Genomic DNA, 17123 nt, shown 5'->3' with positions numbered 1-17123 from the left:
ACTCCACTGGGCTCCAGGATGCCACAGTCAAAGCCTGTTCTCTGAAGACCCCGCTGAGGGATTCGGATGGCTAAATATTTACGGTTCTGAGGTTGCATTTCTAACAGCTCCAATATGCCTTTGGATTTTGTGTAAACCTAACCATGGCAAGGCACACGGTTTCCATTTCCACCGCCTTTAATCCTCCAGCCCTCGATAAAAAACATGTGATGACATCTCTTGAAGAGTTAGGCCAAGTCTGCCTGGGAAACGGCTACACAGATCTGCAAGTGGGCAGGGGCTGACGGGGGGCGTTCCCCAGGGGTTGTATTTTTGGAAGTAATAGTGGTGTCTTTAGTGGTCAGATTTGATTACTCTCCCAACCTGGTCATAGAATGAAAGTTAGGAATTCCATAGAGTCTAAGGCTAGACTTGCCATACCTGTGCTCACCCCTCCAAGGGGACTCAGTGCAGGATTTTAAATTGCTGCTAATGAGAATTTAGGTTGGGTGTTGGAGGACAAGAAAACTTATCATTTGTTGTGGGTTGTGATGGTGAAAGTAGAATTATGCTGTGGTGTGGGGAGTGTGTGTGTGTGTGTGTATGTGTGTGTGTGTGTGTGTGTGTGTTTTAAAGCTATCTAATTTCATTCAATCGGGCTGTGGCCACTATGCTCTGTTTTACCAAGCCCTGAGAGCAGGGTGACACTCTGCATCCCTGTTTGAAGTGACCGTATATGGAGACTTGGGTCACAGGAGAGAAACATTTGGAAAAATCGGGAACGCTTCAGGGTGGCCTAGAGGCAGCTGATGTTCGAAGTCTTCTCTAGAGAGACCGACTGCAAAGTCTCAGGTGGCACAAATAAGATGAGAACTCCGAAACATTTGCAGGACTTAAACCAAATTGTAATTAGAAGGTAAAATAATTTACATGGCTACCAAAAAATTTTTCTTCATATTGGATCCCAAGAATCTTGTTAAAGGAGACATCATCTGAAGCTGGATATTTGAAATTTCTTTATTGGAATGAAAAGTCTCCTGTTTCTTTACTTTTCACTTCCTTAAACTACTGGTAGCAATTTTTAACAACGGGAAATTGTTATCCATGACGTATAGAGCATACTTTATATTATCCTGATTGTATCTTCTTTCTGAAAGTTAATTAATTCTCACTCAGGGCCAAGAGTGTTTTAACACAAGGGAATTACCCCTGGAATCGTGAAATGATTTCATGTGAAGGCTAAGGTTTCGCAATTGTAGATGACAAGTTACCGTTAGAAAAAGAAATTCTTTCCTTTTTTCTTTCGAATTCTTGTGCCCTACTTGCAATGAAGTGAGGCCGTTTTCTTAAAATTCTGGCCTCTCGGCAAATGGTTATTTTAACTGACACTCAAGTCAAAAGCTCGTTTGTAATGTCCTTTCATTTCAGTTTTATGGCAAATTAAATTATGGTTGTGGTTAAACAAAATTACATTAAAAACCATATGTGCTGAAGAAGTTTTGAGGAAGAGTATCGCGTTTATACTTTAAAAAGCCGGAACTGCTCTGTTTAAAGTGGATCTTTCATAAACTTGGAGTCACCGAGCAACAATAATGTCCTTCACTGAGTCAAACACTTTGGAAAGAAAGGCGAACTGAAAACACTTAGTCGAGTTTTTCTGTCAAACCACGTTTGAAATTAAGGAATTCGTGTAAATTGCCGTCTTCTGCATCAGAAGGAAGAAACGGACACAATTCCCCTGCTATATGGAGTTGTTGTGACATAAGAAAACAAAATCTTTTTAAACCTCGAGTTTAATTGATTCTTTAAAAAAAAAAAACTTTAGCAGCAGCACGTTAAAAGGAAAAAGGAGGGGGGAAAAAAAACACCCGATTAGCTCCAAATAAGCGTCTCTTAATCACCCTTAGCAAGGCGTAATTTGCAAAACACTACGAGGAAGTAACATCTTTTTAATTTTAGGGGGGAAAGTGCATTGATAAAAAATAAGTAGAACATTTTAATTAAAACTCATAAAGTTGTGGACATCTGCCGGGGATTGTTCAGCGTGGCAGCGATTAGCGGATCCCAGCACGTAGATAATGAATCGTTACTGGCATAATGGGCAGGGTCCTCTGTGAGAACGCTGCGGGCTCACTTTGTGGGGCAGGGCATATGCCTATTAGATTCCAATAAGTTTAGCCTAAAAGCGGGGAGGAGGGTGAGATGGGGGGCAGAGTTAAACACAGGAAACAAGCGTTGAGTGTGTGCCAATAAAAATGATCACAAATCGGGGCTGCTGATGTCATAACCCTGGGGGTCGGGGGTCACGCGGAGTGAATGCGCCTGAAAGGGACCGCCTGTCTGCGGCCGGAGCGGCGGCTGGCGAGGGGGGCGCGGCGCGCACAAAGGGCCCGGAGCGCCTCGTTAGAGACGCGTTTGATGGGCTCCCGTCCCCCAAGGGGGCCCTGGGCGACGTCAATGGGATAATTACGATGATCTAATGGCCGGCTCTTTTGCATGCAGGCCCGCCTCAATAGGGCGCCTCGAGGCTGCATTGAGGCCGGGCTGTGTAAACTGTAGGGTGCCTCGTCGACTTGGAGCCGCGGAGACTGGCGGCGGGTCAACTTGGACCACTTTGCATTCACGCTCTGAATAGGCGGAGCGGGAGGCGCCCCTTTCCGCGGCCGCCTTTCAGCCGCGAGAGTGACAGATTGGAGGTCAGGGGCTGGCGGGATGGAGGCCCCGGCGGCGCAGATGGACCGCGCGCGGCCACTGCGCGGACCCCCGCCCGGACCCCCGCCCCGCGCCGGGGCGCGTCTACGCGTACCGCTCGGACCGCGCGCCGGTGCGGGACCCGCAGCTTCGGTCCTCCCAAGGCGGCCGCGGGAAGAGCGGGTTTCCACTTGCCCCCAGATCGCCTCTCTCTTCATTACAAGAGTAATAACGGCCAACATGTCCCACAGCCCAGCACTTGGCTGCTCTCCCGGCACTTGTGCGCGTCCTCAGAAGCGGACTTGGCCCCTGCCAAGAGCACGAGCAAAGCAGCCCCACCCCGAATGCTTTGGTGGAGCAGGGGAGGGGAGGGAAAGAAAAAAAAAAAAAGAACTGGGTAGTTCGATATTTCAAAAGAATGCTCAGTGGATTATGTTGGACCACATGACGTTGCCGATGTCCCACCACCTTGGACCCAAGAAGCTGGCAATTTCATGTGGTGCAACCGAACGGTATCCTGCTTCCCTCAGGACTCAGGGTATTCATTGTGAATTATTTTGCAGACGCAGGAATCCTGATCTTTTCGGCCCCTAGGAGTTTTACATAGGCGAGTCTTTCATCAAGCACATAATAGGCACTCAGTGAATATTGGTGGAATGGACGAATGAGTAAACGAGTATAGAACGTACACAGAAGAAGTAAGTCGTTCTCCCCTTTGCCCTCCTCCCACCAGCGGCCCCAACTCCTCTAAGGCCAGCAATTCCAACAGCCTGGAACATTGCGTTTCCCTCCTTTCTCTTGCCGTTAAGAAAAACCACTCTGTTTCTAGAAAACTTAAATCATACTTACAAGGTAAGAAGAAAGTAATAATCCTTACATCATCATTCCAGACCTGTGTGTGTGTTCCCTCTATAAGACTGCGTATGATACATCATATATCCTAGGTCACAAATATAGCCCTGCTTTTATATTGGCAAGATCATAGGATACATGATATTTCACAACCTGATATAACCCACACTCACTGACATTGTTCTATACCGGTCAATGTCGATGTACGTTCTCTTATAAATAGCTATCTATCGCTTGTGACATGGACACAACCTTATTTGCTTAAGCAATCCCCCACTGATGGACACGTTCATTGTTTCCATTTTTTCCTCTTTAAAACAATATTGTTATGAATGTATTTGCACATTCTATTTCTGTACATTCTTCCAATTATCTCCTTAAGATGAATAATTATTGTTTCAAGGAGGGTAAAGGATGCCACTTCTCTTACATAGTCTATATTTAGGGCTGGAATCAATCCTAGACAATAGCCTTCGTCACATATGAAAATGCATAAAAATGCACCGACCTATTCAGTCCTCATCCTCACAGCAAACATTTAAACTCTCATCTTTTCCAACCCAGAAACTTTCTTTTTCTTAGCAGAAATTTTGGGTGTCACTCCAGGGAAAGAGATGTCTCTGATCTTATTATCCATTCTTTTCTTCATTCAGTGAAGTCCTTTTCTTTGGGCCAACAGTTAGAAATGATTTCATCTTTGAAATTCTGGAGTCATAACCCTTTCACAGTTGAGCTGAGCACCAGATTACCTTGAGGTCCCAAAGCCAGACTTGGAAACAATACTCAGCCCAGCAAATGACAGCGTGTAACTGATGAAATGGAATTGCCAAGCGTAATAAGATGCAGCCGCTGCTTTGGGATCGTGCTGCTACTCACATGATATCCAAGCTGCATCTGGGCTGCAGGATCAAATCATCATCAGACAGAAAACAAAAGTGGAATTAAGTGGTATTTAAGCATTTTAAAATTCAATCCAATTTCAATAAAACAATATATGTACATCGTAAGCACTTCTTCCAAACATGACAGTGAAAAGTTTCTCCCCCATCTCATCTCCACCACCACCACCACCAGGTTTCTAGATTTTTCTCCCCAGAGGTAACCACTCCTATCATTTCCTGCATCTCTTTCCATCAATATTTGCACACATACACACAGCTGCATATATGCATCTCCCCTTTTACACTGGAAGTTAATATACTCTATACTTTGTTATGTATTTTGCTCTTTTCACTTACAGACTGTGGGTCAGTATTCCTTGGTGTGATGAACCACAGTTTAACCAATCCCCCGCTAGTGGACACTTAGGTTGGGCTCAGTCTTTTGTTACTACAAACAATATTCTTCTCGCACAGGTAAACTAAGACTGTTGTTAAATTCCCAGCAGTGGAAATGACTTAAAAGCTATGTGCAGTCAAAACTTAACAGCTCTTGGGCTTCCCTGGTGGTGCAGTGGTTGAGAATCTGCCTGCCAATGCAGGGGACACGGGTTCAAGCCCTGGTCTGGGAAGATCCCACATGCCGCGGAGCAACTAGGCCCGTGAGCCACAACTGCTGAGCCTGCGCGTCTGGAGCCTGTGCTCCGCAACAAGAGAGGCCGCGATAGTGAGAGGCCCGCGCACGGCGATGAATAGTGGCCCCCACTTGCTGCAACTAGAGAAAGCCCTGGCACAGAAACGAAGACCCAACACAGCCATAAATAAATAAATAAATAAATAAATTAAAAACTAATAAAAAAGGAGAACAAACCACTCAAAAGTCATAAGGAGAGTGTGTTAAAAAAATGTAAAAAAAAAAAAAAAAAACTTAACAGCTCTTGCCAAAACGTCCCCCGAGAAATCCTTCCAATTTGCACTCCCCAAAATCAGGTCTGAGAGGACCCATTTCCCTATACCTTCGCCTTCTCAGTGCCTTGTCAACCTTTTAATTTCTGTCAATCAGATCTGTGAAAATGGCTGAATGATATTTTGATGGCTAAATAGCCTACGTGACTTTGGATCCGAACCCAGTCTCAAAGGGAGGGTGGAGTAATGGGCTCCAATCCCGCACTGAGCCAGGAGTTCAAAATCCCTGGGACTGTTGGCCCCATGGAGCCCCTCCCCCACCCAGAGGGGGAAGGAGAACAGCCCGTGGCAGTGTTTACCCTGAATGAATGGGGGAGGACCCGTGTCCTTGTTTGGGGTGCGGCCCTCCCTCTGGCTGGCGTCACCCTGCCGCCGACAGTCACTCTACCCTCAGGCTAAGGGCTCCCTGGGACCCCAGCAGCGGAAATACCACCCAGCTGTGCTGGGAGGTCAAACCCAGGACAGGACCCAGGTATCAGGCATGATGCACCTGCTTAGGCAGATGTGACCACAGTAGGCGGCTAGATCTCCATATTCTCAAACTCGACCACAGCCTTCATCCAAGCCTTCTGGAAATCCCCATCCCCTCCCCACTCCACCCTGCCCAACGAATAAAAGGGGCAGATTGCATTGGAAACGGACACAATTGCATATTCCTTTTGGATAAGCAAGGAGACCTGAGCAGGACTCTTGCAGGGGATACGGCTCTCCCTCAAGGCCTTGTCTTTGCACGGAAACTCGTAAAACCTACTCTAAAGATCTGGTCTAAAATACCCTCTTTCGGCTGTGATTTCGGGTATGACTGAGGAACTCTGGGCATTTCAGCTCTTTAACCTGTTAAAACAGACCACTCAACCTTTTTTATGCCTTACAGCCCTCCCAGCATTCCACTTCCTTTTAAATGCGTGCCCGGCGCGGGGTGGGGTCTGGAGCCCTTTGTGCTTTGCTCTTCCAAGCTGCTCTGTAACCAGTTTTCTGCGCCTGTCCCCACCAGCAGCGTTTTCTGTGAAAACACGGTTCTCTCTCAGTTTCTTTCTCAGGATCTGCAGCTCCTTTTGCCCCAGTGAAAATGATCCTCAGCCATGGTGGAACGTTATTCTGTGTATTTGGAAATTGGTAAAGGCCGTGAAAAAATATTTTAAAACGTAAAGCTTCTGCTGCAACAGTACCTCGATCTAATTTTACTGGCTGTTGTTTCAGAAAAATACCTTTCGTGTTGGTTTAAGAAAAATTTTCAGGTTGTCGTTATTTTTGTCTTCTCTTCATCGTTGCCTGTTCAGTCTTTTTTCAGGAGCTGGAAATAAATAATCTGCAAACAGCCAAAGGGGGAAAGGGTTCTGTTGTGCAGGGCCGGTGCTTTGGTTTGGTTTGTTTTTTTTCTCTCTCTCCAAAGAGGACACTATCCACTAGTTCTCTGATAGAGTTCTCAGGTGTTACATCCTCAGCCAGCTCTGGTGGATTTGAGCACCTGAAGCCAGGACATCAAAGAGTTAAATGTAAATAGCTTGACTTTGCAGGATGTCTGGCTCCTACCTCACGTAGGTAGAGTTTGGAATCTGGGGTCCCACAAACCCCTTGCATTTTTGGTTGATTGTCTTTAATTACTTTTGAGGGCTGAGCAAGGTTGCTTGTGCCTCAGGGCTCTCATGACAGACAAGGAATGTTTTCCATGCCATTTATAAGGAACACATCATGAAGCATCAAACAGAGCAAAAATGACAAGAGCAGCAAGTGTCTCATCATAGCCTTTATTTAAGTAGAGGATGCAGTAAAGAGAAAGAAAAACTAACCACATGGGGGGGGGGTGGATTCATTTGCTTTGATTGCCTACTATTCAGAAAGGCATTTATACCCTGATTTTTTACAATATTTGCTGAAGCCCTCATTTCTCTGGTTGAAGGATGGAGGGACAGAGTTGGTGGGGCACGGTGGTGGGCAAAGAGGTGCTGACCTACCCTCAAAGCCCAGTTAAATCCAGTTTAGTGTCTAAAAGAGAAAAAGTACTTGCTAATTATTTTTTAGAATTTATTTCTGGGGAGAGTAGCAAATATGGAGACGTTGTTCCCATAAAGGCAGAATAAGGATAATCAGATTTATCAAATAAAAATACAGGCTGGCCATATACACAAATACTGAATCGTTATGGTGTACACCTGAAATTAATATAATGTTGTGTGTCATACCTCAAAAAGAAGACGAAGAGGAGGAGAAGGAAAAAATACAGGATGGCTAGCTCGATTTGAATCTCAGGTAAACAATAAAGAATTTTTAAGTACAAGTATGTCCCATGCGATATTTGGGACAGATTTATATTTGAAAAAAAGTATTTGCTGTTTATCTGAAATTCATTTAACTGGGTGAAATTTGGCAGCTGTGTCAGAGGTAGGAATATAAACCCTGGTTCCTTGTAATTCCATCATCTGTGTGTCTGGATCACAGGAAAATTAAGTGCTACTCCATAAAAAGAGAAGTTGAGGGGGGAGGGAGCACACACATTAGTCAAAGCCTAAATAATCTTCACTAAGCTGTACTTTACCCCCAAGAGCATACGTTTGTATTGGTAACTGTGGAAGCCTGTGGAGGTGCCATGGTGGACCGGTGGAAACTGCACTGTGGAAGCAGAAGGGTGGGGCGTGGCCTGAGGATTCGAGCAAGGCCTCTGGCTGCTTCCTCAGGTGTGACCCTGAGAAAGTTGCTTACACTCTCAGAGCCTCCGTTTTCTCATCCGTTAACAGGAATATCTGTACCTCTCTCCTGGAGTGTCCCCATCCCGGTAACACGAGGCTCAGTGATGGACGTGTAGCCCTTTAGAAGTGATGGGTTTTCACAGGCGGAGAGGCCGCATCTCCTGATGGTGTAGGGCCCTGGCCTTGAGAGACAAGGGGACCAGCGGTTCTGTGGCTGTGTGGCCAATGACTTGGGTGTCCTCACATGTGATCCTTTTGAAATTTAAACCACAGTCACCTTTTAAAGATGGAAATGCCAGTTTTCCTTATCCCTATTCAGATATTTGAAATGGCTTCTTATCACCCTCGGAATGAAATCAAGGTTTTTAACATGACTTACGAGAACTCTCCTGATGTCCCATTCCGCCCACCCACGTGGCTGTACCTCCCTCACCAAGTTCCTGCCACTCTGGCTTCCTTGCTGCCATCTCAGACTCTCCAGCTGGGACTGGGTGAGGCAAGAGAGGGATCCTGGGTGCAGAATTTAGGGCAGTCCTCATCCCTCCCTCTGCAGGAGCTCATCCATTCTTTGACAGATGCAGAGCTGGTCCCTCTCGGACTAAGAAATGGCAGCCCACCCACTCATATATGGACAATTAATTTATGACAAAGGAGCAAAGAACATACAATGGAGAAAGGGATAGTCTCTTCAATACGTGATGTTGGGAAAACTGGACAAGCATATGCAAAAGGATGGAACTAGACCACTATCTTAGACCGTACACAAAAATTAGATCAAAATGGATTAAAGACTGGAATGTAAGAGCTGAAACCATAAAATTCCTAGAAGAAAACATAGGTGACAACCTCATTGACGTCGGTCTTAGTGATGTTTTTGTGGATCTGATTCCAAAGGCAAGGGAGACAAAAACGAAAATAAAGAAATAGGATTACATCAAACTAAAAAGCTTCTGCACAGTGAAGGAAACCATCATAAAAACAAAAAGGCCACCTACTGAATGGGAGAACATATTTGCATATCATATATCTGTTACGGGGTTTATATCCAAGCTATAAAATACTCATAACTCAACAACAAAAATACAAAGCAACCCAACTAAAAAATATGCAGAGGATCTGAATAGACATTTTCTTCCAAAGAGGACATGTGGGTGACCAACAGGCACATGAAAAGATGTTCAACATCACTAATTATTAGGAAAATACAAATCAAAACCACAGTGAAGTGTCACCTCACCCCCATTACAATGGCTATTATCAAAAAGACAAGAAATAACAAGTATTGGGTAAGATACGGAGAAAAGGGAACCCTCCTGCACTGTTGGTGGGAATGTAATTTGTTGCAGCTGCTATGGAAAACATTAGGGAGATTCCTTGAACAATTAAGAATAGAACTACCCTATAACCCAGCTATCCACTTTTAGGTATTTATTTAACCAAAGAACATGAAAACACTAACTCAAAAAGATAGATGCAGCCCTATGTTCTTTGCAGCCTTACTTACAATAGCCAAGATACGGGAGCAACCTAAGTGTCTATCAACAGATGAATGGATAAAGAAGATGTGGTATAAACATACAATGGAATACTACTCAGCCATAAAAAAGAATGAAATCCTGCCATTTACAGCAACATGGATAGACCTTGAAAGTATCATGCTGTGCGAAATAAGTCAGATGGAGAAAGACAAATGCCGTATGATTTCACTCATAATGTGGAATCTAAAAAAAGCTAAAACAAATGAACAAACAAAATAAAGTAAAAACAAACTCATAGATACAGAGATCAGATTTAGTGGTTACCAGAGGGGAAGGAGTTGAGGGGTGGGTGAAGGTGAGTGGACTGAACTTTGTAATGTACACGGACATCTAGTTACAATGCTGTACATCTGAAAGGTGTATACTGAAAAAAGAAATGGAACCCCAAACGCCCCAAAGTCATAGCTTGTGCTTTGGGAGCAGTTCTGACCTGGAACAGAAACTCCGTGCTTCTGAGATTGAGGCCAGTGCAGAAATTCAAATAAACCTATAGAATTTCCCCTTCATTTATTTAAAGGGATTCATCTAACAACAGTATTGAGCGCCTACTATGTGCTTGTTACTATTCTGAGGTCCTTATAAACCACTGAATAAGATTATATTTTTAAAAGGTAAAATTTCCATTTTAAGCACTTTGCACAGACTGGGCACCAGATCAGGTGCTTTATAATGTTGATCTTAATAAACATGCCCATTCCTAGAGTTTTTGCCCATTAGATTCACTTAGTAATGAGCAAATAAGAAAAGTACAATGAATATCTCCATTGCATGGGTGAGGCAACTGGGGCTCAGAGAGGGCAAGTAACTTTTTCAAGGTTGCACAGCTAGGAAGTGATGGAGCAAGGATTTGAACCCACATTGATCTGCCTTCAAAGATGGTGCTTTTTTTAAAATTTAAAATTTTATTTTATTTATATTTTTATACAACAGGTTCTTATTAGTTACCTATTTTATACATATTAGTGTATATATGTCAATCCCAATCTCCCAATTCATCCCACCCCCACCCCCACCACTTTCCCCCCTTGGTGTCCATACGTTTGTTCTCTACATCTGTGTCTCTATTTCTGCCCTGCAAACTGGTTCATCTGTACCTTTTTCTAGGTTCCACATATATGCGTTAATATATGATATTTGTTTTTCTCTTTCTGACTTATTTCACTCTGTATGACAGTCTCTAGATCCATCCACGTCTCTACAAATGACGCTCCTTTTTATGGCTTTGTTCCTTTTGTTCCTTTTTATGACTGAGTAATATTCCATTGTATATATGTACCACATCTTCTTTATCCATTCATCTGTCGATGGGCATTTAGGTTGCTTCCATGACCGGGCTGTTGTAAATAGTGCTGCAGTGAAAATTGGGGTGCATGTGTCTTTTTGAATTATGGTTTTTCTCTGGGTATATGCCCAGTAGTGGGATTGCTGGGTCATATGGTAATTCTGTTTTTAGTTTTTTAAAGAACCTCCATACTGTTCTCCATAGTGGCTGTATCAATTTACATTCCCACCAACAGTGCAAGAGGGTTCCCTTTTCTCCACACCCTCTCCAGCATTTGTTGTTTGTAGATTTTCTGATGATGCTCATTCTAACTGGTGTGAGGTGATACCTCATTGTAGTTTTGATTTGCATTTCTCTAATAATTAGTGATGTTGAGCAGCTTTTCATGTGCTTCTTGGCCATCTGTATGTCTTCTTTGAAGAAATGTCTATTTAGGTCTTCTGCTCATTTTCTGATTGTTTTTTTTTGTTTTTTTAATACTGAGCTGCATGAGCTGTTTATATATTTTGGAGATTAATCCTTTGTCCATTGATTCATTTGCAAATATTTTCTCCCATTCTGAGGGTTGTCTTTTTGTCTTGTTTGTAGTTTCCTTTGCTTTGCAAAAGCTTTTAAGTTTCATTAGGTCCCATTTGTTTATTTTTGTTTTTTATTTCCATTACTCTAGGAGGTGGATCAAAAAAGATCTTGCTGTGATTTATGTCAAAGAGTGTTCTTCCTATGTTTTCCTCTAAGAGTTTTATAGTGTCCAGTCTTACATTTAGGTCTCTAACCCATTTGAGTCTGTGTTTGTGTATGGTGTTAGGGAGTGTTCTAATTTCATTCTTTTCCATGTAGCTGTCCAGTTTTCCCAGCACCAGTTATTGAAGAGGCTATCTTTTCTCCATTGTATATCCTTTCTTCCTTTGTCATAGGTTAGTTGACAATAGGTGCGTGGGTTTATCTCTGGGCTTTCTATCCTGTTCTATTGATCTATATTTCAAAGATGGTGCTTTAACATCTCACTCTTCTTCACAGACAAGAGTACACAGTCTAAGCTTCACACCGCATGTGTGAAGCCATCTAAAAAAGAAGTGATTTCGTTGGAAAAATTGAGATCAGTTGACCAAATTAGTCAAAAATCATTAGTTCTGCTCATGAGATAGGGTTTAAAGAAGTGACAAAAACCAACAGCAACCTGTTCACCTGTGAATATTTTCCCTTCTCAATTGTCTGACAATAAAAGAACTAGCCTATGGCAAAATAAAAATGGTATTTTGGGCTTCCCTGGTGGCACAGTGGTTGAGAGTCTGCCTGCCTATGCAGGGGACACGGGTTCGTGCCCCGGTCCGAGAGCATCCCACATGCCACGGAGCGGCTGGGCCCGTGAGCCATGGCCTCTGAGCCTGCACGTTCGGAGCCTGTGCTCCGCGACGGGAGAGGCCACAACAGTGAGAGGCCCGCGTACCGCAAAAAGAAAAAAAATGGTATTTTAAGTCACCATTGGATTGAATTGAAATGTTTGTTCACTTTCCTTTCACTCTCAGCTTGATTTCCTGTGTATTATTGCAGGGGTCAGAAAACTGTAAAGGGCCAGAGAGGAAACATTTCTGGCTCTGTAGGCCATCTGGTCTCTGCTGCAACTACTCAACTCTGCTACTGTAGCAGGAAGACAGCCATAGACAACACATGGCTGGCTGGTTGGCTGTGCTCCAATAAAACTTTATACAGTCAATTCCCATTATACATAGGAACGTTCTGTAAAGATGCCACCAATACTGAATTAGGGAACGCTGAGCCGGTGTTTCTAGGGGAAAAGCGGAGTTAGGTGCTCGTGAGCCTCAGGTTGTGACATTTTGTCAGTCGATCAATACTTAACCTAGTTATGTACTGACACCTGTTTAAAGATACCTTATTTAATATACATTGTTGATTCATTAACATTGAACTCACAGCCCACAGTGCTATAACTCATGCTTGAACAAAGCTCATCTAACACCTGTAATTTCTCCATGAGGCACATGGCAGCCTTCTTAGGCTTAGAAAATACTAAATAGCGCTTCAGCACTATGTTTGGGGGTCATTTTAAATAAATAACAAAATCTCCAACAAAAAGCTCCAAAATGGGGAAAACATGGCACTAAATAGACCATGAAAAGGACATTGGTTTACAGTACGAAAAAAGACAGCAGAGGGTTGTCTGTTTCGTCTCAGCTGGGTGACTCAAATTTTTTGCCTCTTTGCCTGTGTTGGAGAATGACCACAAAAGCGCCGTAAGTATTGCTTTGGGGGTTACAAATAAATTTTAGAAAGTAGACGGATTCGTAAATGTGGAGTCTGCAAATAATGAGGGTTGACTCTATAAGGTCACTGGAATTTGATTTTTATATAATTCTCATGTGTCACAAAATATGATTAAAAAAAATTTTTTTCCAGCCATTTAAAAGTGTAAAAACCATTCTTAGCTTTGGGGCTGTCTATAACCAGGTGGTGGGCCAGATTTAGCCTACAGGCTATAGTATGCTGACTTCTGGAATAGGCCATTAACTTCCCTGACGTTGAGATTTCTCATGGAAAAGGGAGAGGGCAGCCTTTTGGTGACAATGGGACTCTTCATCCCGTGTCACTGGTGGTAAGTTTGACTTTTCTCACTTAGGTAGGAAACTAAATCCATCCCATATCCACTGTCTGATGCTAAGATGGTGAAGTAATAACACTTCTTACATGCAGTGGGAGCTTGGTTTACTTTCTGAGGACAAACAGGCAAGGAATGAGCTGTTTTCTGAGAGCACCCAGCACACTGAGTTATCCCCCTGTAATTGCTCCATCACGATGATGCTAGAATGAGCTGAGAGAATCAATGCATTATTTGAGGCCCAGTTTTCCCCCTTCCTAAAATTCCCTCCATACTTAGTGTATCTATAAATAGAAGTTAAAAATAAAGAGAAGAAAAGAAAAAAAAAAAGAAGAAGAAACGCCGGCCTTGTTTCACCCAGAGACACGTCCCTTTTGCATTCAGGACAATCAAGGTCATTTATTCCAATGATGCAACCAGTTCTGAATGCCCAAAATGCAAACACAAACCAGGGCAGAAATGATAGAATTTGCTGAAATGTCTTTGCCTCCTAATTTTTAGGTTACACATTGGCGCTTGTTTTTAGAGTTCTCAAAGAAAAGCCCAGACATGTTGGAGGAGGTTGCTTCTCAAAACTCTTCCCAAAATAGAAATAGAGTCAGAGTGAAAAACAAAACTGACATTTCCAGATAATCTGAGTCAGTCTTTCCATTTGAGGATTATTCATACCTTTGTCTTCCTATCCTGGGGTCAACAGCTAGCCAGTGTGGGGCATTCTTCATTCATTCATCCATGCAATCATTCATTCAACAATGTTTCTCAAGCTTCTACCACTTACCAGGGTCTCTCTCCACTCTGGGGATGAAAAAGTGAAATATCTGCTGGGTTTGCCATCTACAGAATGTCAGGGATAAAGGCCTGGACCAACCTAGGTGGTATCCAGAATTTTTTCAAAAGCGTTTTCTGGAAATTCCATGTTTTCCCTCAAGAGAATTCAGGAATTGTCAAGTGACATATGCTCTAATCAACATATACAGGAAACATCTGGAATAGATCCCTTCTTTGCCTTGGATCTTTTAAAAATAAAAACTTAAACTTTGATCAGTCAGTCAAATCAACATGAGATTACATTAGTCTGGCAACTTTTCTCATTAAAAAAAAAACTCTAAATCTTGTGTTTGTGAACCCAGAAATTCATTCTCATTCTGCTCCTCTGAGACCTCTTGCTTTTGTTGAAGATGGTTTCGTATTCGTTCTTCACTCTGTAAAACTCGCCTTTGGTCAAAAACAAGTATTAGTTACCCTTATCCAATCTAAAATCAGCTGATTTTAACTGCTTCTTAGCAAACTTTTAAAAGGCAGAAGAGGTTGGTTTAAGCACAATAGGACCTGTAGTTGTTAAGAACCAACTAACTCCTGGTTTCCATCAGGTGACAGATGACCTAGGACTGGGAACCTGGCCTGTCCTACCCCAAGGTGGCCCACTCCATTTGCGAAATTTCTTTTTCAGAAAGTGCGTTTTTTAGGGAGGCATACAGATAGCCTTGGGTCACTTTCTGAAACCCAAGATAACCAGATCGCTCCTTGACAACTTCGCTTCCTCCATGCCATTCCTTCATTCCTTCGGGGCTGTCTAGAGTACCAGGTTGGAGCAGTAGACCCCTGAGCGTGAGCCCATTAGCAGATTCTAGAGAATTCTTAAACAATCACTTCTATTTACTGTGGTTGAAAAGCTTAATATCAGAGTTCCGGTCACCCCACACCTAGTGTCTCACAGAAGTAGGTGGGAATACAAATTTTATTACTTGGCACATTTGTGGGCAATACCCCAAGTTGGTGAGAATTTAAAGGAAGAGGTCACTCCCTTAGATTGTGGGAGTAAAACCTGGAATTGCCCTAAGCAAAAGATAAAGCCTTTTAGAGGGAGATTTGTAATAAGCATCAGGATGTAAAAGCACACATATTCCACCCAACAATTCTCTTTAGAGCAGGAGGTCGGAAAACTACATCCTACAGCCTGTTTTTGGAGAGCCACAAAAATTTTTACATGATTGGGAGAAAAATGATGAGAAGAAGATTTCATGATACACAAAGTCACATGAAATTCACATTTTAATGTCTATAAATAAAGTTTTATTAGCACACAACCATGACTACTGGTTTATGCATCATGGGCAGAGTTGAGTAGTTTCAACAGAGACCATATGGCTCACAAAAATATTTACTCTCTGGCTCTTTACAGAAGTAATGTGCTGACCCGTTTATTCAAGGAATGTGTTCTAAGGAAACTACAGGAAGGTAATGCCCATCAGAAGGTGACCAGTTCAATGAATTATGAGACATCTGTTCAGGGGCGTACTGTGACGGAACTATGAGGAAAGGTGATGCAGAAAGGACCACATGCATCTTATTCCCATGGAGACGTTCCAGATCACGTTGCTGTATTTTTACATTTTTACTAAAAGATCCTGGAGAAAGTGAACTTACTTTTTTTAAATAAAATGATGCATGTGCGTGGATGTAATCAGAGAAAGTATAAAGCAATTTATTTTGAAATTTAAAAACATAGCACCTTGAGTTTTTTGCTTGAATCACTTCACAGGCAAGACTTTTCTCCCACATTCTCCTCCCACCACCAAAAGGAGTTGTCTTGAAAGACCTCGGGGCAGATTTTAACAATGTTTTTTGCTGTTATCTATTGGCAGATAAAATAGTTATGCCCTTTCTTGTCTAATTCCTTCTTTCTGTCATCATCCTCGTGAGGTGGCAAGGTGCCTTGTATTTGTGGGTTGGTTAGTTGAGTGTAGTTTAAATGCCTTTAAACTGCAATCCAACTAACATTTACACACAGGAACTTGAATTCAGAACTCACAGGTCTGATCATAGTCAAGGAACCCATGAAACCCTTGGTTGATCTGTCAGTCAGGTAACCCAAGAATCTCAGCCCCTAATCTCTGACACACCAAGGTAGCTGCGATCAGTCTACCAGTAAACAATGACTTGATTCTCCCATCAGAGGGACTGGACTTCTTTGGTTTGGTTTGGTTGTTGCTCTTTTGTACAGGAGCCCTTTCCAACAGAAACTCGGTCACCACAAGGAAAAAAAGTTAAATATTTTGAAATCTTCCCAGCAGTGCATTCTAGTGCCTTCTTCTGGGGCTAGAATTGGCCTTTGGCTTTGGAAACCCAGAGACCTGGGTCCAAACCTAGCTCTATCTCTCACTGGCCAGAAGAACTTGGGCTAGTCTCTGAAATTCTCTGAGCCTCAGTTTCCTGCTCAGTAAAATGGGAGCAATAATAACTGTATCTACTTCATAGGGTTTTTGTGAAGAATCAGCAGGAGAAAGCAATAAAAGCACCTGGGCGTGGTGCCTAGTGAGCCTATAAAAAATGCCCTTGAATGTGTGTTGACTGCTCACACACTTAAAAAAAAAAGTAAAACTCTCTCCTGCATTCCAGCTTCAATAGCTACAACAGATAAACCAATATTTGCCTTAACATCTAACATCCCTTTCCTTGCAGAGGACCATCAGAGCTTCCCAACTGGGCCAAACATGCTCAGAGCTGCGGCTTAAAAAGAAGACAAAACAAGGCAAAAAGGATCCCCAACCAAAAAGGATCTCTGAGATGTTTTTCCTGAGGGGTTTTGCTAATGCCACCCAGCAAGGGACCTCCACACTTTTAGGCAGCAGCATC

Source organism: Mesoplodon bidens (assembly GCF_964165515.1).
Source record: "Mesoplodon bidens genome assembly, chromosome: 15".
NCBI classification, from domain to species: Eukaryota; Metazoa; Chordata; class Mammalia; order Artiodactyla; family Ziphiidae; genus Mesoplodon; species Mesoplodon bidens.
Note: the sequence above shows the minus strand (reverse complement) of the source record.